The sequence below is a fragment of the Balaenoptera physalus genome (assembly GCF_965194825.1).
Source record: "Balaenoptera physalus genome assembly, chromosome: 8".
Classification (NCBI taxonomy): Eukaryota; Metazoa; Chordata; class Mammalia; order Artiodactyla; family Balaenopteridae; genus Balaenoptera; species Balaenoptera physalus.
In genome coordinates, this window is record NC_138887.1 from 77,559,453 (window position 1) to 77,584,057 (window position 24,605).

The following is a 24,605-nucleotide window of genomic DNA, read 5'->3' on the forward strand; positions in this document are numbered from 1 at the left end:
AGGTTTCCTTGTCTTTTCAAGATGCTTGAAAAACTGAGAGGATATGAAGATTTATCTCTGGAAAAGCAAAAACAAAAATGCAGGCACACTCAGCCAGAAATCTAAGTTCTGTGAGACTCAGTAATGCAGAGATGGACAATCATACAGGGAAAAAAATCCTGCTGAGGAGAGGACAATTGTCACAGAACTCAGTGTACCAAACATGCATATAAGGGACACACAGGGATTTTGAAAATGCTGCACATCCCTTAATAGTCATCTACATAGGTAATACTGATGAACATTTTATATTCAGACACCAAAGTTAACTGATTTAAAAGTTGATTTACTTTTTATTAAGTTCTCTAGAGCTGCGCAACTAGTTGTTTTTAATTTGTTTTGGGTTTTAGTTTGGGTTCCCTTTATTTTCCCCAACATGATGTTCCTGCATTCATCTATTCTTAAATTGAAGACCACGTAATTTACTTCTTAAAAATTAAAGTCTTGAATGTGAAACCAAGAAATGTAATCAAGCAGTAAAACATTCTCTGAATGTAGACCATGATCTCAAGTTCTTTGATTTTCTTTTTTTTTCCCCAAGAGTGGAAAATAGACTTCTACATAGGAAAGCTGAAGTATGTTAATACTTTAAATTAAAGGTTTAACATTATCAGAATGCAGTCCAAAGAGTAAAAAAAAAATCAAGTTACATAATTACATTTTAATTAATTAAATTTGGATTATCTACAGAATTGCAGTTTATTAAATATGTTGTTTCCTTTTTAAATAAAACTGCTCAACAGTTAATCAGCAATGAATCATCTTGCAGCTATGCAACTTTAAAAAAATACTAATTACCAATTTTAAGTGCTTCCAGCTACAGTAACTTTGTTTTAACCGGTATTTTTGTTTGTTCTTTTCATGTAATTATTTTATTGTGCTTTGCATCTCTAGGCAGTTTTCCTACATTTGGGTAAAATGTTTAGCAGGTTGTAAACTTAATAACTTATGAAAAGGGTAAAATAAAATTTTCTTGAGTGGAACTTGGAATAATTTGAGGGACATTTTTATATACTTTTAAAAATCAGAATTTAATTGGGATGCCAGATTTATAGCAATTTGCATCTTTAATTTTCCAGATAATCTGGGGTTTAGCATTTGATAAATGATTTTTTAAAGCAAACATGAAGATTTTGTTAATTTATAATTTATTAATGTGTTATTACTGTAATTGAAAATGTTAGAGACTTTTAAATTCAGTCTTGTTTAGAAAGAAATGTATTAAGCAAAATTATGTGAATAAATATTCCCACAAAATACATCTGAATGGTTAAAAAATACTGGAAGAGAGCTATCAGGGCTGCAACAGTGAATGTCTTTTTTTTTTTTTTAATATCAAAAATACCAATAAATAGATTTCATGTTTTCAACATAAGGAAAATATTATCAGTGAACAATTTAAGCAGTGCACTTTACTCAGTATAATTGAGAGTTACACAGTACTGTTTCCTTATTTTAAGCTTTTCTTTAATGTATTTAAGTGTTTGCTTTTCTGTTTATTGCTGCTATTCTTATCCTTCTCAATTTTTTTTCTACTCTATTGCTTCTGTTTCATATTTTTTAAAAGGGCACATACAGGAGCAACTGCTGCTACCCAGAAAAATATGTATATTATAAACAATTAAAAGAGTTTTTCATTGCTTTCAGTGTGATCCTAAACCAGGTAATGTTTTCCCTAAAGTTATTACTGTGAAATGTCTTTTGTTATGCTGCAGTTGATAGAAGAGTCCAAAACCTCCATTGTGACAGCTGACAGCACAGTTTCATAGGTGCTTTTTTTTAACCAGTTATGGAAAATATTCTTCCCTCAAAGAAAATATTCTTTCCTTAAATTTTTTCTGTTATCACAAAATCTTAATATGAATACACTTTAGTTCACATTTTCAATTTTGTAAGCTTTCTCTCCCTCTTGCTCTCCCTCTTTCTCTCTCTCTCACACACACACACCAAGAAAAACCTCTTAGAATGTGAATAATTTTTTTTCTACTGGTATATTGTTATGGTAAGAATTATTTTCTTGTCTTCCATTCTTGAAGGAAAAGATTTACTATAGCTGTGGTAGTTAACTATTGATATTCTCTTGGAAGTTGATTTTCTGATATAATTTACTCATTGACTTTTAAAGTTTATTGGCCTAAATTCCCTTTTCCTTCTTTATCCTGTACCATACACTCACAGTCGTATTCACTTAGCCTTTGTTTGTCATACGGTTCCGTGCTGCAGCTCCTACAGTAGAAGCTCCTGTGGTTTAAGAGAAAGTTCAGTGTTTGTCAGTGTCAAGTGCTACTTCATTATTTGTCTAGAACAGTATCTACTTAAATCTGTTTATAGTGATCCCTTTTTTGTTAAAATTTACAAAAGGTAGCATTTTTTTTTTTTTACTTTAAATTCAGTCTCCATCAGTGACTTCCTAAAAAGAATTTAGAAATTGAAATTTTTTTAAAGCCCAGATGCTCCAGTTTTTATTTAAATTCAAAATTGCTAATCTGGAAAATATTATAAGTAATATTGTACATAATGTCACTTATAATATTTGTAAATTTATATACAGACACTGAATAGTGTAAGTAGGACATAAAATCACGTTACATGTTTAAATGTGTAGCTGAAACTACTGACAACTGAATATTATGGAGACAAAATAAAGAATGAAACCCTAGTTATCAAGTTGGTTATAGTTTTCTAGAATCTTTGTAAATACTTGTTTTCAAATAAGATCACAGTTGGGTATATAGAAAGCAATGTGTTCTGAAATTTCACTTCAGTGCCGCTCTTTTCTTCGTAATGGGTTTATTGCCAATTTTGACTCATCTTACGGTGATCTGGCTTTTTTTCCCCCTAAATGTGTAAGAGAGTGTAAGAATGTATATGAGTACAATTATTGTCTTCTTTTGGCTCTTTCCCAGAGAAATAAACTAAGAATAGTCTTCATCTGTGTTTTTCAGATCTGGTTATAAATCAGATATAGATTGTGTTTTAAGAGCAGTGTCTGATTGAAATATAAATAATGGTTTCTATAACTCATTATTTTGTGGTAGCCAAAACAACTAAAAAAGTCATGTTAAACTGTTGGGTACTGGGTAGGTTTTAGTTTCTTAGTGCAAGTCTTCTATTTCTTTTAAATGTTATACAGTTATTTCAGTTTTCACCTACTAAACAGTCTACTAGAATGCAGCCCCAAAATGCCTGAGGAGCATACTTGCAGTATGTATTTCAAAAAGATTCCAGTTTAAATGAGTTAACGAAAATACCAGATTTTTTTCAAAGCTTAGTTCGCTTGCCAAATTTGGGTTTAGTGAAGTTTAAGAGCAATTGTTTAACATATTATAGCAAGTCACAGGGGTATTCCTTTAAATGAAAAGAGACTGTAAATTTAATGTAAATATTACCTAATTTTATTTACTAAAAGAGAGTTAAAGAAGGGAAATTTTCTAACAATAAGCTACATTTGAACAAAGCATGAAACTCTTTTTTAAAATTAAAGAATAATTGAACCTACCATCTGATTGACAGCCACATTATATGTTGATATTAATATCCAATCATCTTATGTTTTCAAAGAGAAAGTTTCCATATAAATCAGATTATTAGGAATTTTATAAAACTACATAGAGGTAAATATTGCTTTAAATATGAGTACAGTTTGTTAGTTACAGGAAGTTTTCTAAATCATTTGGGCCGTTTTCTCGCATTTTGATTTATCCTGAGGTAAACTCAGAACATATTGACAGTGAGTGGTTAAATGTGAAGTGTCCCTTGTTCTTTCTTAGATATTTTCTAAGGTAAAAAAAATTCTAGCATGCCAATATTTTGTCTTTGGCCCATTCCCCTTTGTTTCTGAAGTATGTAACTTCTGATCTTTTTCTTTGCTACAACATACTGTGAGGAACATTATGGTAGTTACGTTATCTGTGTTGTCCACTTTCCTTCTCTACCCAGATCTTTTCATTCTGAAACTAAATTGTTACTTGGTTTTCTTTACAGGAAATTGCTACTTGGTATACTCCTAGTAGTGATCCTTATTCAGGAACAGCTGGTAAAATTTTTTTGGTAATAACTTACCCAGACAATACTTCAAATACCATATTCTGTGAATGCTGTGCTTAAGCTAAGAAACTGGATGTTCTTTTCAAATCACAGAATCCCTGTATTATATGAATGAGAAATACTTCATCTTTTAAGTTATCTGATTCTCTATGGAAAGTAAAAGGCATCAAAGAAAACCAGATACGTTAATGTTGAGTTTTATTGAAAATGCAACATTACTATACTTAGGGGAGTTGACATATTTTCAGATATTTAAGCCATCATTAATTTTAGACCAATAGCTAATAATAAGATAGATTGTTGGTTGCTTGTTTTATAGAGAGGTGTAAAGAGTGGCATGGCATAAACTCACATCCCAGAAATAAATGAAATTTTAAAAAGTGATATTATAGTATCTGTTAACCAACCTTGTGCTGCTTAACTCTGCCCTGGACTGTGAGGCACCTTTCAGGACCCCGAGTCTTAGAATCAGAAGTGATTATTAATTTCTTCTCTTACTAAACTCTCATGACTTCCTTTTTGATTTGGTATGCTGAGATTGATAAATACTGATGATTTATATTTATAAACTTAGAGTTCTATCAGTATCCTGTTACCAGTGAATCTGGTGCCAGCATCTTGAAAAGCTTTCATTATTAGTCAAAAGCATTTTGAGCATCTGTGTGCATGTAATACAGTTAGCAGACCCTATAGAGAGATGCAAAAGAGATTCTGGAACTTGATGATGATATTGATCTGTATTATAGCAGTCCATTACATTTTATTGCTTTGCAATGACTATATGAGTTTCCTTATTTGAAAATCATGATAATGATAGATATTTACCTCTACTGCTCTGTTCATGGTTTCCTCAACTCTTCTGTAATACTTTATAATTTCCTCTACTAGAAAATATTTTCCTGTTAAATAAGGTATCTAAAGCATCAATCACAAGAAATAGAGAAAACGTGTTAGGAACAACTTGTATTAGTGTGTTCTAAACTAAAATGGAACAATTCATTATTGATATTTTAATAAATAAGACTTCCAAATGATCTTGCCAAATTATCCCATTATTTAGAAGTAGAAAATAAGAGAAGACTGTTTTCAAGGAAGTTTATCATATCCACCCTTATGTCTAGAAGTTGACAGTGCATTACAATCAAACAGAATTATCTGAATGCTGAAAGGTTACCATGAATTAACTGATGTCACAGTTTCTTTATTTTTGTATACAGAAAAAAATTGAATTTTTACAATTCAGCCCATTACCACAAAAATTGGATCTAAAAATATTAGTTGAAATTCTGCAATAGCTTAATAAACGACTGTTTGTAGTGGTAATGGACAAAGAGGCCTTTTTATCGTAACCGTTAGGAAAGATGTACTGTGAAATTTCTAATGTAAAACCTATTTTGTAAATTTGTAATTGAAATATTACTGGAGAGCTATTAAGTTTTGGGGAGGGATGGTCTGCCAGTGCACAATCATAACTTTTAAAATTTAGATTGTATTTTAGTAACATTCCATTATGTTTTTAAAAGGAGAGTTATTAATCTTTTGAAGCACAATTTTCATGATGGAAGAGGTATTGAATTTTGTAGCATAATGGTTAACCACTTGAGTTCTGGAGCCAGACTGCCGAGTTTTGCCATCTCCTTGACATTGGACGAGATACTTCTCTGTGCCTCGCTTTCGCCTATAAAAAGAGGTAATACTTCTGCCTACTTCAGGGTTGTTGTGAGGATTAAATGGGAAAGTAACGTGTATGCACCAGGCACAGAGTAAGCACTTAATAATGTTAGTAGTTTTTATAAACAATAAAAATATTTCTGCCCATCTGTGAATAAATTTTGTTATTCTCTTCATTCATGATGTGTAGGAGTAATTCATAAACCTTAACTGATATGTTGAAGAAACCTAAGTATTCCAGAGGACAGTGCGGATTCTGATCTTGCTCTTGCTGAAATCTAGAGATTTATTATTTCAGCAGTTATATATTAAGCACTGCTTGGTTCTGTGGGCTGTTAGGGAGCCAAGAATACAGAAATCAAGGAAAACTGACCTCTAGGAATTTAATCTTTAGTGGGTGAAGCAAATACGGTGTAATAAATGCCGTGATAGCCATTGGTACACACAAAGGCTGTTGTGGAGGTAATGAGAAGGGTCATTAAACTCAGACTAGGCAAGAGAATGACTAAGTCTTTAAGAATAATCACAGCTCTAAGGGATATGGATAAAAGGACATGTGGAGCAGGAGGCTGGAAATGGGATTCCCAGGCAGAAAGCTTAGCACATACAAGCATGGCACTCTTGGAGGATTGCTATGTCTAGAGAGGTAAGCAGGTGACAAATCATGAAGACATGTATGTGCCAAACAATGATTGAAGGATTTTAAGCAGGAAAAAGACAATCAGATTTACCCTTCAGGTTAGAGACGAATGGGACTAGAGGTAGAGAGACCTGTAGAAAATTTATAGTAATTCAGGCAAGATGATGAGGGGCAAAACTAAAGCAATGACAATAGGGAAAGCAAAGATGGAAGAACTCAACTCATCTTGGTAGTCATTTAGATGTAAGGGATGACAGATAAGACCAAGACAACTCCCAGCTGTACTTTTTCCACATCTTGAAGGGTGGAATCTTTTTTTTTTTAAATAAATTTATTTATTTATTTTATTTATTTTTTGGGCTGTGTTGAGTCTTCATTGCTGCATGTGGGCTTTTTCTCTAGTTGCAGTGAGTAGGGGCTACTCTTAGTTGCGGTGTGTGGGCTTCTCATTGTGGTGGCTTCTCTTGTGAGGAGCACGGGCTCTAGGCACGTGGGCTCCAGAGCACAGGCCCAGTAGTTGTGGCGCATGGGCTTAGTCGCTCCATGGCATGTGGGATCTTCCCAGACCAGGGCTCGAACCCATGTCCCTTGCATTGGCAGGCGGATTCTTAACCGCTGCGCCACCAGGGGAAGTCCCTGAAGGGTGGAATCTTAAGGACAGAATGTCTCTCCCTGGGAAAAGCCAATTATGCCAGAAGTATCTGCTGGAGGGAGAACTAGAGATAAAGAACAACAATTCTAACATGAAAGATCTTAAATGGGAGGCAGAGCCTTGAGAGAGAAGCCAGACAGGAATTGCTTGCTCTGTGTGTGTGTGTGTGTGTCTGTGTGTGTGTATTAGAGTTCAAGGGGTGTCTAGACAAAAATGTGGCCAACACTGTTAGAAGTTCATGGTAAGTGGGCTACACTGAACTAGATAAACGGCATCTGGGTTGGGTGACTTGGACTCCTCCACCACTGATCTCCCCCTTAACCTCAGATACCTGTTGGAGTAGAGCCATTTCACTAAGTAGGTTTGCTTAGTGAAATGCCAAGATGTACTCTGAAGCATTCTTTTTTTTTTTTTTTCTGAAGCATTCTTGAGGTTTTCTCTTTGATTCATTTGTCCCATACCCTTTCCGTTGTACCAGTCTTCTACTACTCTTGGAAGCAGAGTCTTTTTAGTAATAGGAAGGATGAATCCTGTTTTCCTGATGGATATTGCTGTTGGGATGAGAGGGTTAGGCTATGCAAGAGGAAGGCCAGAAGAGGTTTATTAGTTCCTGAAAGACCTTGGGATATCCTTGTATTAGATTAGGTCAAGGAGTCAAGCCCCCCCCGCCCCGCCATTCACTAATCTAATAACAGCATATCCATGGGAACTTTCACAAAATCTCCAAATTGTTTCAAAGGTGCTCCTGAAGACAACTTGGAACTTCCTAGACTAGGAGTTTCTACAAGGAAAGCCTGTGAGAATAATAGAAACTTAACACACCTGAAAGGGAATTGTTCTAAAATGTCAAAAATGCTTATATTCATAAATATTACCACATGATTTAAAATTTGGTTTCCCACATAGAGTGAAAACAGTTTTTCTGCAGTAAGTACCTTAATGACAGAGTTGTTATACCATACAGTGCCTTATTTCTGTGGTTCTTTCCTGTAAACTTATGAATTCAGTGTTCATTATTTTATGAGATTTCTAAAAGTACCTGACCAAAAAATATCCTCCCAACAAAATCAGTTTGAGATTTAAATGCTTTTGAATTGTCTTGATCATTTAGTAGCTGGATAACTGAAAGCAAACTGTACAGTATTAGCAATGTAAATTTGTATTTGGGGAAAATATCAAGTTACTGTATGTCATGAGCCTTTCAGAGTAACTCATTAATATTTGAAATGTTATTAAATCTGTAAATGTTAAGGATATTCATGTCCAGGTATTCAGAGGATAGCCATCAAGGAAGTCAAACGGTATATGGTTCAACCATTGCTGGAACTCAAACATTGCAAAGGCTATAAAGGCCTTCCTGAGGTATTTCAGTATCCAAACTATTATCATTTTAGTATATAATCAGTTTAAAAACTATCAGTGAAATATTTTACATTCTTTTTGTTTTTCAGTCTTTGAAATCTGGTATATATTTTATATTTATAGCACATCTGTATTCAGAACTAGCCAGATTTTAAGTGCTCAAGAGCCATGTGAGACCAGTGGCTACCGTGTTGGACTCACAGGTCTAGATGACTGGGAGGTTGTTTTTCTACTCTGTCCTTAACCTGAATATTTTTGAAATCCTTGTAATTCCAACTTTGTGAAGACCTGAGTTTCTCAAAGTTAATGTAGCTACTACGCATGAGCAGAGCTAGTCCTATGTTGTTACTAAATTGAGGCAGAGTTGCCAGATTTTTTCAATGAAAAGGGCTGGAAGTATCTTGAAAAGGTTGATGGTCTAATGAATCCTCTTTGTGTGCTCTCATAGATGTCACTGGCTTTTGTCATCATCAGTTTTTTTGGTGAGCACACACAGGCTCTGAATAACTGGTCAGTTTGATAGTTAGGAATTAGTGTATGAAGTTTTAGCCAAATGAGTAGGAATTGTGAGCAGTGCTGATGATAGCACTAGTCTAAGTTGTCCCCTGTGTTGAGCTCTGTGGGGGCAGTTTCATGAGTTTCAGGCCTTCTAGCCAGTAGTTCACTTTTTTACCACATCCATGCTTAAACTTATAAACTTGTTCACCTGACCCTCATTCACAAACCTGAGACTCTTCAAAATCCAGCTTGAGAGTCACCAGTAAATTCTAAGCTCTCTTCAGTAAGATGTTCTCTAGTTTGTGTGCGATTCTGTGCTCAAGTGAGCTGTTGAAAGGAGTCGGGGTGGGATTGCCAGGGAGTTTGTCTGCAAGAATGGACTACACCGAGGGAAGACAGATATTATACTCTCCTGCTTTGGGATCCTCATAAGCCAGTGATTCTCAGCACTTGGCTGAACATTAGATGAACTCAGAAGGTAGGAAGGGAAGGCGGAGGCAGCTTTTTAAAGATATTAAAGATCCCACCCCAGAGATTCTTGAGTTGATTGTTCTGGTGTGATCCTGTTGTGTAGCCAGTGTACAGCCCTTGTCTAGGGTTTCCTCACACCCCCAAAATAGGGTGTCAGCCGTTGAGGAGAGTGCCAAACATGTTTTCAGACCTCTGCAACTAAGCTGTAGCTTCATCCCCTCCAATTCTCTTTCCTGCTTGATCGAACTCTTGGATCTTTTTGAATGAGAAAACTGCTCCTGTATTATTATGCATTCTTCCCAGCTCTGTGGTTCGTAGAATAAACTACTTTATTCAGCCAGGCTCACATCCTTGATTTGCCCAGCAACGCTTATAGATTCTTAAAAGCCCTTTCTGCCTCCAGAACACGGCTCTGATAAATCAAAAGCCCTTTGGCCTTCAGGCTCCCGGCTCTTCCTTTGGCTTTCAAAAACTCAGCTTTGACACTTGAAATTGTCTTTGTTTTAATCCATATTGTCTCTCCCTACTGAAGCAGCAGCTGCCAATGAGTCACTGAGTAAGCTGCCATGAGCAACCAGGAATGCAAGGAATGAAAAATGTAGCAGTTAATAATTCAAAGATAGTGTTTTATTACACTCACATCAATCACTAGAAAGCACTGTGGTAACTGTGTGGGCGTGTGAGTAGCTATAGTCTCATATAGTTTTCATTCTTAATGTTGGTAATCTTCAGAAGTCTTCTCACCATGAAGAAAAATGTGTGGGAGTTACTTGAACTAGAATGCAGGGTTAACTGAAGTGGTTCATTCATTTAGCACATATTGATTGAACATTTGAGAGATGGAAGATACTGTGTGAGACACTTAGTGAACACTGATCAGGAAAAAAGATAGATCCTGCCTTTAGGGAGCTTATGGTTCAGTATTCCTAGCAGAAGTTGGTAATCAGCTATGGCACAGCAGATATATAAGTAACATGGATGGATGCATGAAATCTAGCTCTTTTTCTTTCTTTCCAGTTTTATCAAGCACGTGTAAGTTTAAGGTGTACAGCGTAATGATTTGACTTACATACATCCTGAAATGATTACCACAATAAGCTCATTAAACATCTATCATCTCATGTAGATACAGAATAAAAGAAAAAGAAAAAAATTTTCTTTGTGCTGAAAATTCTTAGGATTTACTGACTTAACTTTCATATATAATACATCAGTATTAATTATATTTATCATGTTGAATATTACATCCCTAATAATTACAGTAAAGACAACCAGACAGGTTTGTTAACTCATTTCCATTTTTAGAGGCCTGTTTCCTCAATGAGAACAGTGTTATATTTCTAATCAAATTTTTTTCTGCTCAGCGTATTAAAAGCAACTAATACTTTATAACTTACATAGGGCAGTAACATCCATCGTAAGTATACAGTCTGATGAGTTTGGACACACACGTATACTTGTGAAACTATCACTACAACCAAGGTGAGTACATTTCCATCCCCCCTCAAAAGTTACCTCAAGCCCCTTTACAGTCAGTTTCCACCCATCCATCCTCAGGCCTGGACAGCCGTTGATCTGCTTTGTGCCACTATAGATTATACGAAAACATTCAGTGTGTACTTTGTTTGTGTCAGGCTTGTTTGGCTCAGCATATTTGTGAGGGCATCAGTGTTGTTGCTTGAATCAGTTCTTTTTTTATTGCTGAATAGTAGTATATGAATGTGAATATCATATAGTGTGTTATCCATTCTCCTGTTGGTGGACACCTGAGCTATTTCTAGTTTGGGGCTATTACGAATAAAGTGACTATGAACATTTATATATAAATCTTTATGTGAACATGTGATCTAATTTCTCTTTAATAAATACCTAGGAGTGGAATGACTGAATTGTATGGTAAATATTTGTTTAACTTTATAAGATACCACCAGACTGTTTCCAGAGTTGGCTGTACCATTTTACATTTCCACCAGCAATGCATGAGGATTTTGCCACATCAGTGTCTTTTTTAATTTTGACCATTCTAGTGGGTATGTTGTGGTATCTTCTGGTTTAGTTTGAATTGACCTAACCACTAATAATGTTAAGCATCTTTTTATGTGCTCATTTGCCACTCATATTTTTTTAGTGAAAGGTCTGTTCAAATATTTGTCCTATTACTTTTAACAGTTTTGGTTGAGGTATAATTTACATAACCATAAAATCCAACCATTTAAAGTGCACAATTCCATGGCTTTTAGTATATTTACAAACTTGTGCAATCCTCAGCATGTCTAATTCTATAATATTTTCATCACCATAAAGAAACTTCATACCCATTAACAATCACTCCTCATTTCCCCCTTCTCAGCACTTAGGCAACCACTAGTCTATATTCTGTCTCCATAATTTCCCTTTTCTGGATATTTCATATAAAGGGAATAATACAAAATATGGTCTTTTGCATCTAGCTTCTTTCACCTAACATGTTTCTGAGGTTCACCCATGTTTAGCATGTATTAATAATTCTTTACCTAGTTTTGCTGAATAGTATTCTGTTGTATGTATTGATATATACCACATTTGTTCATTTACTGATTGATAAAATTTGGATTGTTCCCACTCTTTTTTGTTATGAATAATGCTGTTAGAAACATTCGCCTTCAAGTCTTTGTGTGGATATATATTTTTCATTTGTCTTAGGTAAGTACCTAGAAGTAGAATTGTTGGGTTATATGCATGCAGCTGTCATCCCATCCCAGCCTGAGGATATGTTGGAGGCTCACTATTATCTCATCCCCATATCACTATGTTAAGTTTCTGCTGTTCTGTTCACCTGTTGCTTAGCACAAGTAGTGTCTCATCCTCAGGCTAGCTGTAATGTTTGGCCTAATCTGGTTGCCCCCAGGATGATACTTTTTCCAACAATCCCCCTGAGCATGAGTTTTCTTACATTTTGCTCCAAATCAGTCCAACCTCTGCAGCAGGAAGGCTGCAGATACAGCCTGCCCACTCTGGTAGAATTACAGTGCCACCAACTTGGGAGATTTCTGGGGAGAGGTGGAGCTGCTCCAGGCTGAAGTGCTGGGCTCCCACTGATTTTGCCAAGATTCAGTAGGTTTTCTTAAGTAAATGTCGCCTGTTTGTTGCATGCCTTTGGTCAGTTTCCAGTTTTGAAATGATAGTTCTGTCAAATTTTATCAGTATTTTGTGGGGATGAAATTTGCCATACTTCTTACCCAGTTATTCCTAAAGTCTCACAGGGCTGCTTATTTTTAAATTGGGTTGTGCATCATTTCATTATTGAGTTGCAAGAGTTCTTTATATGTTCTGCACACAAATCTGTAATCAGATATATGATTTGCAAATACTTTCAATCTGTGGCTTGCCTTTTCATTTTCTTAACAGTGTCTTTGAAAGAGCAAAAGTTTTCAATTTTGATGAAGTTCAATTTCCTTATTTTTTTCCTGTTTATGCTTTTTGTGTCCTAAGAAATTCTTGCCTAATACAGAAATCTTTCTCCATAGCTCTTACATGTAGATCTGTGATACAATTCGAGATACTTGTTGTATATGGTGTGAAGGTAAGTATTGAGGTTTATGTTTATCCATATGACTCTCCAGCTTATTTAGATCATTTGTTGAGATGATTCTCTTTTCCCTGTTGAATTAACTTGGCATTTTGTTGAAATTAACTTGGCATTTTGTTGAAAATCAAATGATATGTGTGGATCTGTTTCTGGGATCTATTTTGTTCCATTGAACTATACGTCTTTACTTATGCCAATGTTACATTGTCTTGATTGTTGTAGATTTATAGTCTTAAATCATTGCCTTCAGTTTTGAAAAAACTTTGCTGGGCATAGAATTCTACATTGTAATTTTTTTTCTTTCAGTACTTTTTAAAGATACTGCTTCATCGTCTTCTCTCTTACATAGCTTCAGGCAAGAGGTTTGCCATCATTCTTTTTTTAAAATTTTTTAATTGAGACATAATATTAGTATACCATAAAATTCACCATTTTGAAGTGTACTATTCAGTGTTTTTGGTATATTCGCAAGGTTATGCAACCACCACGACTCTCTAATTCCAAAACATTTACACTACTCCAGAAGGAAACCCCATGCCCATTAGTAGTCCCACCCTGTTGTCCCCTTCCCCCTTGCCCCCGGTAACTGCTAAACTACTTTCTCTCTCTATGGATCTACCTGTTCTGGACATTTCATCAAATGGAATCATAGAATATGTGTTCTTTGGTATTTGGTTTCTTTCACTTAGCATGATGTTCTCAAGGTTTATCCATGCTGTAAAATAGTAGTACTTCATTTCTTTTTATGGTTGAATAATATTCCATTGTATGGATATACCACATTTGTTTGATGGACATTGGGTTGTTTCCATTTTTTACTATCTTAAATAGTGTTACTGCGATCATTTGTGTACAAGTCTTTTTGTAAAAGTATGTTTTCAATTACCTTTGGTATGTACCTAGTAGTAGAATTGCTGGGTCATATATATGGCAACTCTGTGATTAACTTTCTGTAAACTATCAAACTTTCTCCAAAATGGCTGCATCAATTTACATTCCCACCAGCAATGCATAGAGGTTCTGATTTCTCCACATCCTCACCAACACATGTTGTTCATCTTTTTTAATATAGCCATCCTAGTGACTTTGTGAAGTGGTGCTTCATTGTGGCTTTGATTTGCATTTCCATGACTATGTTCAGCATCTTCTCATGTGCTTATTGGCTTATTATATATCTTTGGAGAAATGTCTTCAGATCCTTTCCCCGTCTTTAAATTATTTGTCTTTTTATTGTTGAGTTTCAAGAATTCTTTTTAATATGTTCTGGATTCTTAGACCCTTATCAGATATATGATTTGCAAATATTTAAATATTTTCTGGGTTGTCTTTTCACATTTTTGATAAGTGACTTTTGTAACACAAAAGATTTTAATTTTGATGAAGTTCACTTTTATCTATTTTTTTCTTTGGCTTCTTGTGTTTAGGTGTCATCTGTGAAACCATTGCCTAATCCAACGTTAGAAAGATTTACACCTATGTTTTCTTCTAAGAATTTTATAATTTAAGCCCTTACATTTAGGTAAGGTCGTAAGGTCTTTGATCCATTTGAAGTTAATTTTTATGTATAGTATGAGGTATCGGGGTCCAAGTTCATTCTTTTGCATGTAAGTATCCAGTTGTTCCAGCACTATTTATTGAAAAGACTATTCTTTCCCCCATCTTCCTTTTTTGAAAATCAGTTGACTATAAATATATGGATTAATTTCTCAACTCAGTTTTATTCCATTGATCTATGTCTGTCCTTATGCCAGTATCACACTGTCCTGATCACTATATGTTTGTAATATGTTTTGAAGCTGGGAAGTGTTCTTGGCTTAGAAATGTAGTAAGTTTTCCATGGCACTTGACCTAAAGATAAGGTGATACCAGTTTGTAAGTATTAACATAGCTTTACATTTTTGTACACAGTAAATGATGATGTAATCCAAATGGTAGGAAGATCCTTGATTGGGCACTCTTCCACTATTAGAGTTGACAAATCTTTGCTTGATAGTATTTTCATAAATACTATACTTTATCATGTCTAGCAAGGTGATACCTCAAACCATGTTGATGGTTGCTGGTATTTGATTTGTTGTTAGCTGACAGTCAAGTCAGGACAGCTTTTAAAAAATCTTCCTTTGAAGATATCCCATGCTCTTGGATTGGAAGAATTAATATTTTAAAATGGCCCTACTACCCAAAGCAGTCTACAGATTTAATGTGATCCCTATCAAATTACCCATGTCATTTTTCACAGAACTAGAACAAGTAATCCTAAAATTTATGTGGAACCATAAAAGACCCAGAATTGCCAAAGGAATCCTGAGGAAAAAGAACAAAGGTGGAGGCATAACCCTCCCAGACTTAAGAAAATACTACACAGCTGAAGTAATCAAAACAGCATGGTATTGGCACAAAAACAGACGTATGGATCAATGGAACAGAATAGAGAGCCTCAAAATAAACCCACACACCTAAGGTCAATTAGTTTTCGACAGAGGAGGCAAGAATATACAATGGAGAAAAGACAGTCTCTTCAGCAAGTGGTGTTGGGAAAGCTGGACAGCCGCATGTAAATCAATGAAGTTAGAAGTCTCCCTCATACCCTACACAAAAATAAACTCAAAATGGCTTAAAGACTTAAATAGAAGACATAACGCCATACAACTCCTAGAAGAGAATATAGGCAAAACATTCTCTGACATAAATTGTAGCAGTGTTTTAAGTCAGTCTCCCAAGGAAATAGAAATAAAAGGAAAAATGAACAAATGGGACCTAATCAAACTTACAGGCTTCCTTTGCACAGCAAAAGAAACCATAAAACGAAAAGGCAACCTACAGACTGGGAGAAAATATTTGCAAATGATGCAACCGACAAGGGCTTAATTCCCAAAATACAAATACAGCTCATACAGTTCAATAACCAAACAAACAAAAAACCAACACAGTCCCATCAAAAAATGGGCAGAAGACCTAAATAGACATTCCTCCAAAGAAGACATACAAATGGCCAATAGGCACATGAAAAGATGTTCAACTTCCCAAATTAGAGGAGAAATGCAAATCAAAACTACAGTGAGGTATCACCTCACACCAGTCAGGATGGCCATCATTAAAAAGTCTATAAATAACAAATGCTGGAGAGGGTGTGGAGGAAAGGGAACCCTCCTACACTGTTGTTGGGAATGTAAATTCGTACAGCCACTATGGAAGACAGTTTTATATATATACATTAAACTGAATCACTTTGCTGTACACCAGAAACTAACACAACCTTGTAAATTAACTGTACTTCAATTTAAAAATACCTGGTGGAATAAAAAAGTAAAATCTTTCTTTGAGACAGTTGCAAAAGTAAATATGTAAGTACTTAAGAAGTAATACTACCTCAGATCTTACAGTATAAACCACTGTTAATATTTGGTGAATATATCACTTATCAACCTGTGCAAACATAATTTTACATAAATAGTGTCATACCATACGTGTTGTCTTTCAGTCGGCACATTCAACAATATATCATAGATATCTTTGTTGTTAAATACAGATTTATTTCATAGTTTTGATGATAGCATTATACCACTGTTGAAGTAACTATAATTTCATTAATACTCTTATGTTGAAATTTCAAGTTTTATCCAACTTAACACTCCCACCAACAGGACATGTAAGTTCAAGTTTTACTTTGGGCAAAACTGAGTTCTGTCACTATTTTTCTATCTTTGCTATATCTACCATTGTTCTATATCCTCTTCCCTGTTTAATTTTCTTCTGTTAAGATGTTGTGTGAAAGAAGTTTACTTATCCACCAATACGTCTTGAAATTATAAATTAAAAAGAGGGCAACTGAAGAATATAATTGAGGATAAAATGAAACTGTCGAGTCATGTAATGCCAGGGGCATAGGTTAACCACACATGATAAAAATAAAACTATTAATTAAGCTATTCACATCAGCCCTTTGATAGTTCTTTTATTAGGGTTTTGTGTAATGAGCTTGTGCTAATAAAAGTGATATCTTGTATTTTGGAATACTCACTGTGTGCCAGTCGTTATGCTAAGCACAGGTATCTCATTTAATGCTTACAACAGCCTTGTCAGAAAGGGATTTTCGTCCTTATCTTCATAGATGAGGAGGCTTGAGGTTAAGTGATTTGACCAAGGGAAAACCATGGGTAGGTGACTGAACCAAAATTGTGATTATGAATATTAGGGTTCCTGGCTCCAGAAATTTGATAGTATACCACCAGAAGATTCTAGAGAGGTTATAAAAGCAGAGGTTGATAAGATGTTAATCTAGGATTTCCTAGTATCAGAAATAGCAAACCCTCTTATCTTAATGGAGCTGATCAGTGAAGCTATCTTATAGTAAGTAGGTTGCTTGATTAGTCATGGGATGCCTCAATAGAGGTTAAACAGAGAGGACAGATGTGTCAAGGACCTTGAGGATCCTCTATCTCCAAAGGCAGATTGAGTGGAAACCTCAAAGCCCAATGAGGGGGAGTAGGACCTAAGTTGAAGGTCAGTTTGGAGAAGTTGTAGGGGGCTACATGGTTACAGATTTATTTAGGCACTTAATTTGTAGCTGAGGAGAATAAGGCCCTTCGTAAACCTCACCTGAGTGTGCCTAGGAGCTTTTAACGCCTCAGATTTGAAATACAGTACTTTAATACTGTAACCAAACTCTATCTTTTCAACCACATACACTATTCTCTTCCATGTACCCTAAGCCCCAGTTAAACAAAATCATTTGCTATATCTTCAAAAGACCTTTGTAGCAATCCAAGGGAATGGATGTCTAGATTATTTTCCCCTCACATCTTTGCTTATGAACATTCTACCATTCTATAAGACCTTTCAAAATGTCCTTTCTTAGAGAAAGCTGCTTCTGATTGTGCTAACCTATTGTGAACCACACCCCATAATTAATAATTTGTAAATACTTCACACTTAGCCTAATGCCTTTCATTAGTTATTTATTTTCCTGTCTGATTCCATCTAATAGCCTTTAAGCCAGAGGATGAACTAGTTTTAAATCACGTGCACAAATTCTTTGGTGTTTCCCCAATCAAGAGGTAAAATATCAACTTCATTTCTCTTGAGTATGGACTGGCCCTCCTAATTTCTAACGAATGCAGTGGAAGTGATACTGTATGACTTCTGAGGCTTGGTTAGAAAAGGCAGTATGCTTCTGTCTGGCTCTCTCAGGAAGTTTTCCCATGGGGCCAAGTTTTCATGCTCTGGGGAAGCCCAGGCCATATCAGCTGCCAGATATTTGAGTGAGGAAGCCTTCTAGATGACTCCAACCCCAGCTGCTATCAGATTACAACCATGCGAGAGACCCTGGGTGAGAACTACGTAGCTGAGTCCGTTCAACCCCCAGAATTGTGAGAGATGATGATACATGATATTTTTGTTTTATGCTACTAAATTTGGGGTGGTTTGTTACACAGCAGTCACTAGAACAGAGAACTCTGCTAGAAACACTGGAGAACATCCACTGGGGTGGTCCTTCACCATCTTCATGTTTGGCTACTTCTCAAGCAGTGCCCATGGCATGTGTTTTTTCTAAATCTTCTGTTGACCAGGGCTCTTACAAAAGCTTCTCTTTGTCTCTGCATCCTGATGCTCTTGGAATCCTTGCAGTTAAGAGAAATGTACAGACAAGTTTCCAAAAATGGGCAAGCAAAGTTAAATCAATAAAGATACTACTAAATTCAAGCAAGAAGGAAAGTAGTACAAGTTAAAACAGTTGTTCAGGACAGTTAACCTTATTCTCTTTAAGCCCTTCCTGAATGTCAGTGGCTCATTCTAGATATTTGTTAGCCACATACATGCCACTTAGTTAATATTCATTTTTGCTTATTGTCCTAGGAGCTGAAATGGGTTGTGTATAATTGTTTGGAGCTTAAGGTAAAGTAAAGAAAAAGGTTATTTTAGTTGATGGTTCTAATAATTAATCCTTTACATATTTTACAATAAAAAATTTTCAGCAAAATACTGGCTATTTGTTGTAGAAATTTTCAAAAATACGAGTAAAGCACAAAGGAGAAAACATCATGTTTTTCCTTTCCCCATTTCCCTTAATTTTTTTACCCCCTTAATTTGTTGGTATATATCATTCCAGACTCTTATTCTATGCCTATATGTTCATGGGATGCCATTAAGTAATATCAGATCATGTTACTCCTCTGCTGAAAATCCTCCATGGATCCCATCTTACTCAAAGCCACAGCTGAAGTCTTTACCATGACCTAAAAGACCCTATAACATATGGAGTGTGTGCATGCATACACAGATGTATACATTCCAGTGGCTCGCTCTCTCTAAGTCGTTTCCCCCGCTCTTCCTCCTGTTCCCTTGTGGCCGTACTGATCATTTAATGTTCCTAAAATACAGCAGGCAAGCCCCTGCGCCAGATCCTTTGCACTTGCTCTTCTCTCTGCCTGTGACCTTCCTTCAGGTCTCTACAAGCATCCTCTTCCACTTTTTTTGTTGCTTTGGTTCAGCTGTTGCCTTATCAGAGAGACTTTCCTTAACCATACAGTACAAAACAGGAATACCTTACCAGCCCATTGAGCTCCCCTCACCCTCACATCTCCTATTTTCCTTACCCTGCCTTACTATTTTTCTATATCACATATTTGACGAATTTGGCCCATGAGCCTTAGTTTGCTGACTCGTGTTCTAGAAGATTTAGGTGTTATATTTAGTCTGTGATCCATTTCCATTTTTTTTTTTTTTTTTTTTTTTTTACTGTGGTACAAAGTATGGGTTGAGGGACTTTTTTTTTTTTTGCATATGAACAATTATTCTAGCATCACTTGTTTAAAACACTGTTCTTTGATTATATTGTGTCAAAAATCAATTATCTGTACATGTGTGGGTTTGTTTCTGGATTCTCTGTTCTGCCTCTGTTTCTGCCCTTCCCCTGTACTACACTATCTTGATTACTGTAGCTTTGTGCTTTGTAGTAAGTCTTGAAACGAGGTAGTGTGAGTCTTCCAACTTTATTCTTCTTTTTTCACCAAATATTTTAGTTTTTCTAGTTCCTCCCTCCCTCCTTCCCCTCCTCTCTCCGTTCCTTACTTCCCTTTTATTACATTGGCTAGGATCTCCAGTGTGATGTGAATGAAAATGCTAAAAGCTGAGAACCTTGCTTGTTCTGGAACTTAAAGGGAAAGCGTTCAGTCTCACTACTAAGTTTATGTTAGCTGTAGATGTTTTGTAGATGCCATTTATAAAATTGAGGAAGTTGCCTTTTGTTCCTATTTCCTAAGACAATTTATCATGAATGGATATTGAGTTTTGTCAAGTGCTTTTTCTCTCATCTATTGAGATAAGGTTTTTCTTCTTTGATCTGCTAATATGATGAATTTCACTGACTTTTGAATGTTGAACCAACCTTTTATATATTTCTCAGTTCAATTTGCTAATATTAGTTAAGGATCATTTAATGTTCCTTTTTTTTTTTTTTTGCATCTGTGGCCAGGAAGGATGTTGGTCTATAGTTTTCTTTTCTTGCAGTATCTTTGCAGGGTAATGGAGGTCTCATTAAAAGATGTTGGGACATGTTCCTTCCTCTTTTATTTTCTGAAAGAGTTTGTATAGAATGCTGTAAAATTTCCTTGGTGCTCTGCTTTAGCTGTATCCCACAAACTGTGATATGTTGGTTGAAAACAAGGTTGGTTGAAAACAAGGATGGGTGTTACACTATATTGGTAGTATAAATAACATTTATCACATTAGACTTGAGCCAACTTGCTTGTCCCTTGAGGCAGACAGATTCCCTGAGTGAAGGCAAAGAATTCTTCCAAATCAGGCTGAAGAGTCTCTGAAGAAAACAGACTGACCATTGCCACCAGGATAGCGCCAGTATCTGTTCCCGCTCCTAATGAGCTTATAATGTTTGTACAGTAATGATTTCAGCAGAAGTATTTTGTTGACTTGAGGTTAGGTTCCAATTTTTATAAGACTGAAGCGTTGGGGTTAATAAATGTGAGGAAAATTCAAATATCATAAAAGACCTGCCATCCTATGCATATAAAGTAACAGCTGTCACTTTAAATTTTTGTCAATGAGGTCAGGTTGGGGATGAAAATAATCTAGCAGTCAATCAGATGTAGAGCAGTAACTGGACTGAGAAGAACACACGAGGGGTTTTGCCTTTTCTCATACCGCAGAGACAGTGGGAGAATGAAAATACAGCAGTGAGAATTGTGAAAGCATTCTGTGAAAACATTAGGTGATGGCTAGGGGGCACCAAAGTACGGTAACAAATAAGATAAGCAGTAAAGAAGAAAATCTGAGATATCAGCAAATTAATCTTATTCTGCCATGTTGTGTGGAGGCTGTCTACTTTGTCATCATCTCTTTGATCTGAGGACCTTGGGTTGGCAGTCTTCATCTGAAGATCATCTGCTCCTAGAGGATTGTTAAGACTCGAGCTTAAGATCTCCTGGAAAGGTCTATTTCATCAGGACTCAAAGGTATTGGTAGTTTTTCTCTGATATTAAAACACTTTTTAAAATTTCTCTTATGATTTGTAAGTTTTTGTTCTTTTAGCCCTAGTTTTGAAAATTAAAGAGAGCTCTCAAAATACTTTTAAGTTAGTTAAAATTCAAATTACCAAACAAATTCAGTTATTTCTACTTTTCTTCCTTTTATAATGTGAAGAAGCAAATCACAAGTTACCTTGTAACCATTACAGGATACCCAAAAAACACTGAGTTGTAAAAGACACATTGGAAGTTTTAGTATTCTCAAATTGGGAAAGGCAAAAATAAAGAAGATTGACAAGGAGACAAGATAGAAACATAGTAAGAAGTATCTAACTGCAGTTTTTACAAGTTGACAATGTAAGAACAGCAGCAATAAGTGACGATTATAAGAAACTTTAACACAAAGTTCCTTCTTTTTGAAAAAAGTATTTAAGAGTATGCCAAAAACATAGATTTCACAATATTTTTATCTTTAAGAAGAAACTACTATCTGGGCACAAAATAAGTTGGGTCATTTTATAGAAAGAAAACCCTAATTTTAATTTGATTCTTGTGTTATATCACCCAAATAATGATTCACAGTGAAGGCTCTGTCTGCCTTTCATTAATGCAACTTTCTAAAGCCTTCCTAAATATTTGTTAAGACATATGTAAACATGTAATTTAAAGTTTTAGTTCTGCTTTAAAATAGGATTACCTATTATATTGAATATACCATCTTAGTAAAATGAACAGTTTCAATAATAAATGGTTAAACCATATTCATTATCTGATGTGTATGAGATGTATTATTTTGTTACTATAATACAGTCTCAACCATTTTATTAGTTACTGCCTTAACCAAAATAACTCATTTTATTTCCTCCAAACACAGAACTAGAATACATAAGACCAAAAAGTGTTTAAATTTTTTTCTCCATGCATGGCTGCACATTTTGTATCTTTTATAGATTTTAAGATTTTGCAAAAATAAATATTTTCCAAGGCATCTGCACTTACTCTTTAGTCATTCTATAATTTTAAAAATAGGAAACAAGCATAAATTAAAACCATATTATGTGACCAGCATTTTGTATCTTTTTCTTAGAAATTGTCAAGGTATCCAAAGATTGTTTATTAATTTAGCTCAATTTAATATTAACCTAAGTTATTAACAAAGTTAACTATGGATTGGGAAACTGCAATTTAAGTGTACACATGAAGTCTTTATGGTTTGTAGCATAATAAGAATTACACATGACTAAATCAACTTGACCTAAAATGCAAGCAATTTAGAAAAGTTCAAATCATAAAAACGTTAAATCCAAGTCTTGTACAAACCAGTACGTTGCACCAAGATGATTTTTATGTGATGGTACATCAGTGAGAAGACCGAGAGCTGTTTTTAAACTAAAGTCATTCCAATTTGTCCAAAGGGATATGATCAGGAATATTACGTAAACTCTTTTCTAGTATAACTCTTTTTATTTCTGATATACGATGAACCTCCATCCATAAAGCCAAAATTTATATTATGTGAAAAGTTTTAACTTTCCGGCTTTTTGAATCTGATAGCCTAGCATCTAATGCCATTACTCAAACTAACAATTAACTTTTTCTCCTGTATTAGTTTTAGCAAGAAAAAATTGAAAAGGCAATATGTGTAAAGCTTGAGACTTTAAAAAATTTTACTCGAATTTTATCTGGACTAGATGAATATGTGAGTAACAACAGATAACTTTTTGATTAATTTTTAAAAAATAATTCCTAGGGAAAAGAGGTGGGGGAGGAGGGAGCCAGCTATAGGCAGATGAGATGGGAAAAGTTAACCTACTACCTGGTAATTATATAATTCTGAAAAGTATAATTTTATATTTATAGAAAGAGTTGTAGGATTTATAGTACAACCTGTGTCCATTTGAAAGGTTTGTTTCTATCCTTCCGTCAGAGATAATCATCTTGTTGGGCTAAGGGAATCATTGGAATTTGGATGCTACAGTTTCCCTTGGGTCTCCTTTATGATTGCCTAGAGGCTTCTAGTTCTGCCTCTTTTTGGCTAGAATGGGAGAATTTTCCAGTGGTTTACAGTGTCAAGTTTTTGCATCTCCTGGACCCATCGATGGAAAGAAGTGCTTGAATGAGGTCAAGAAAGTTTGGAGTATATGGGCCAGGACAGGACTTGGGAAGTCCTTAATGATGGCACAATGATCTGAATATAACCAGGATTAGAAGTTGACATATTAGGGACTTCTTCATACAGAGGTTGCAATTTTAAGGGACTTTGAATTATAATGGATCATTCCAAAGATGGAAAAGGAGAGAAGAGAAAGGCAAGATAACAAACTGGAAAGTGCAGAACAGGGTTTAGGTGAATCCACAAGTGAGGCAGATTTTTAAGTTTTTACATTTTATTGGTCTAGGGAAGGAGTCTTTTAGGGAAATTTTAAAATCTGGACTGTATTTAGAAGCCTCTTCTGCCAATTTTTAGCTGTATTTTAAAGTAACTTTATACTCACAAAGAATTGCAAAAAATAGGACTGAGAATTCCTGTGTATCTTCACCCAGAATTCCCCAGATGGCCCAGTGGTAAGACCTTATATAACCATAGTTCCTTATCAGAAACAAGAAGTTGACAGTGGTACAGTGCTTTTAACTAACTACAGATTTATTCAAATTTTACCAAGTTTTACACGCATTTTTTTTAAATGCATAGTTCTGTGACATTTTATCACATATATAGATTCCTATACCTACCACAACAATCAGGATATACAACTTTCCCATCGCCACAAAGAAATTCTCTCATGCTAACGTTTTTATAATCATACCTTCTCCATAGTTGTAACCACTGGCAACCACTGATCTGTTCTTTCTCACTATAATTTTGTCATTTCAAAATGGAAATTTATAATTTCTATAAATGGAATCATACAGTGTATAACGTTTTGAAATTGGCTTTTTTTACTCAGGATAATAGCCTTGAGATCCTTTCAATGTATTGCAGGTATCAATAGTTCCTTCCTTTTTATTGATGAGTAGTAGTCCATTGTATGGATGTACCACAGTTGATCCATTCACTTCTTGTAGGACATTTTGATTGTTTCCAGAGTTCAGCTATTATGAATAAAGCTGCTATAAAATTCATGTACAGATTTTTGTGTTTTCATTTCTCTAGGATAGATACCCCGGAGTATG

At 35.2% G+C, this 24,605-nt stretch overlaps 2 protein-coding genes across 5 annotated transcripts in view; one reads left to right on the plus strand and one right to left on the minus strand.

Annotated features, from left to right (window-relative positions):
• Positions 1–1,032, plus strand: part of ZNRF2 (zinc and ring finger 2) — a 93,113-nt gene extending 92,081 nt beyond the window's left edge. For both annotated transcript variants that reach the window (XM_082472083.1, XM_082472084.1), the window contains one exon: positions 3–1,032. The gene's annotated coding sequence lies outside the window, so the exon portion shown is untranslated. The remainder of the gene's footprint in view (positions 1–2) is intronic.
• NOD1 (nucleotide binding oligomerization domain containing 1) overlaps positions 1–24,605 on the minus strand; it is a 143,074-nt gene continuing 118,469 nt past the window's right edge. For all 3 annotated transcript variants that reach the window (XM_082471737.1, XM_082471736.1, XM_082471738.1), the window contains one exon: positions 1–24,605. This exon is cut by the window's right edge and continues 18,252 nt beyond it. The gene's annotated coding sequence lies outside the window, so the exon portion shown is untranslated.